The sequence below is a fragment of the Sinocyclocheilus anshuiensis genome, unplaced genomic scaffold (genome assembly GCF_001515605.1).
Source record: "Sinocyclocheilus anshuiensis isolate Anshui unplaced genomic scaffold, SAMN03320099.WGS_v1.1 scaffold246, whole genome shotgun sequence".
NCBI classification, from domain to species: Eukaryota; Metazoa; Chordata; class Actinopteri; order Cypriniformes; family Cyprinidae; genus Sinocyclocheilus; species Sinocyclocheilus anshuiensis.
The window spans coordinates 1896723-1899602 of NW_015542356.1; positions in this window are offsets into that span (position 1 = coordinate 1896723).

The window sequence follows — 2880 nt, forward strand, 5'->3', positions numbered from 1 at the left end:
TCGCATTTGGCTCCCAAACTCTGGAATAGCCTTCCTGATAACGTTCGGGGTTCAGACACACTCTCTCTGTTTAAATCTAGATTCAAGACACATCTCTTTGGCCAAGCATTCAAATAATGCATCTCATAATCTTGTACTGCAGTTACATCTGAGCAAATGTGCATTATTATTCTTTATCTTGGGTTAAACAAATAAATTTTGCCTGGTTGGAACAGCAGCTACGCCAATTATGTCTCTATTTGTTTCTCTGTTTTTGTAACTAGGACTTATACAAGCTTCAGTCTGGATCCAGAACACCTGAGAAGAGATGATGCCAACCCCTCAGAGGACCTCAGATGATGCCAACCATGAAACAACATACAGAACTACCAAATTTAGCTCTAATTTGATTGCATCATATAATAATTGCTGTTAATAGTGTTCATCGTCTGTTTGATTACGTCTTTCATTTATTTTTCCGTACATTTCTGCCATATGTACATTAACTGACAGTCACCACTGATAAGCTACTACTAAATATTGTAGAAACCTAATTTGCTGTAAAGTTGCTTTGCAACAATTTGTATCGTGAAAAGCACTATACAAATAAACTTGAATTGAATTGAATTGTTGTCAATTTTGTCTAACTTGTTGTTGAATTTATAATGGATAATCTGTTAAGGGTATACATTTTTCCCTATAGATTTACATTACAGTTGTGGCTATTGTTTCGAAATGAGCAGGTTGTAGTTTTTCATAATAAATGCTATATAAGCTATAGATAAATAAAAATAATCATTAGTGGCCTTTAATTACTGGCCATTAATTAAAGGTGCAATAGGTGATTGTCTTCAGAAACATTTTTTGTTATGCTGGTTGAAAATCTCTTCACATCCCGATAGCAATCATTAAGTGGTCTAAATGTATTTGTCTGTATTTATATATTCTGTGGAAGGCGTAGGACCAAGAAATGTTCGTCCAATCAAAACGCTCGGTCCGAGTGTTTTAATTGGCTTTCCTACCTGCCTGTGAACTTATGTATTAGCATACCTCTGCGCACCCGGTTCGCGCAGACAGGATACGTCATTAGAGCATTCACGCACGCTGTGCAGACAGAGCGAGAATGGCAGACAAACATCAACAACCCAATCTTCCTTCCTGGTATTGTAGTACTCACTGTAAGTTTTCTCACTGGTGAATGGCACATGATGTAGCCCAGTTGTTCCCAATTCCAGTCTGCAACTCTGCATATTTTGCATGTCTCGCTTAGTTAACACAACCGATTCAGATAACCAGCTCGTTAGAAGTGAGCTACGTGCATGAACTGTGTTCCCATCTATATGATCCCTACACAGTGTTCATTGCTCCCTACTCCCTGAGCAGGGGAAATCCGTTGAAGTTTACTTCACTTCGGAACATTCATTCATGGACTTGCGTTGCGCAGCGTCTTCACACACAGACAAAACTTACTAGAGAAGTGTGAAGTGACCTAGTATACCTCTGTAAATAAATACTATTTAAATTTACGTCTCGCACATTTTAATGCCCTTTGTATGGAACATATACACTCACTTCGAACTGGAATCATGACGGCATATCCGGTGATGTCCACTTCGCAGGGCGTTTACGGTCGAATAGAACAAACGTCGCACGTGATAAGAGATACATATGAAATGTGCGGGGGGGGGGCTTTGGACGGCAATTGCAGGGAGGTGGGACGTTCGCTTTCAGTGCTATCAGGCTAAAGTTAGCATTTTCCAAGATCTTCTACTGCACCTTTAATAGGCTAGCCTCATTATAACAAGTGCTACAGTTAAGAACTGATACATTTTCATAAGAGCAAGTACAAGTCAGAATCAAGAGCCATGCGTAAAATGGGTTCTAATGACCAGTGATGGAAAAACCTGGCCTTATTACATATATATAACATATTCCAAGAGATGGCACAGATTAAAGAACATGATGAAAGAAATAAACAATATCAATATAAGAACATGCTTAGTTAGATTGATTTCCCATGGCATGTTGCACTAAAACATTCTGTCAAAATATAGCCTATAAGTGCGTAAATAATATATAATACATTATGTATCCTATGTAAACAAGTAATTGGGCTACTTTATTGCAGATATGTTATCATCCAACTTTGCATGTGTGGATGATAGCACAAAAGACCACCTTACAAAAATAAACATTTAAGCAAACAAACAAACAAATAAGCCTTATGAGGGAGCATGACCCGGTGCTCCACTAAAACAGTTCACACTTCAACCCTCAATGTTTAAACCAGAACTACACCCTTGCCTACCACACTGAAAGAAGTGGTGCAGGGTTTACTATAAAACAAATTTCACTTAAAATTTCTAAACTTCACTCATTATCATAAAGAAACTATAACACACAAAAAAACATTTAAGCATTAAAAATCATCTTTCCCTGTCTGTTTAAAGCAAAATTCTATTGTAGCCTACCTGCATTTGAAATACAGCATTTTAAAATGCTTTAGTATCTAGCCTACTATTTTCAAAGTATCTGGTTAATTTTTAATTTCAGTTTTATAGTGAAAACGTTAAATTAAACTGAGATATAAAGTATCATTAGAAATGTGTGTAGGCTAATGTAGCATTGCTTGTGTAAGTGTGCATACCTGCACTTCATCTAACGTAGTACCCTGGCTTTTTATGAGTCGCGTGTATTTTTGCCTCGTTTGTTATGATGGCCTATGCCACATATATATGTATATATATATGTATATATATATATATATATATATATACTGTATAAGCAAACCTAAAAAAAAGGTGTTCTCAAAATACACAATTGTTTATTTTCCTTAAACCACAGTCTACGTAGAACTCATATGCAAATCGACATTACGAGCATGCTGTTTCATCATCGCCT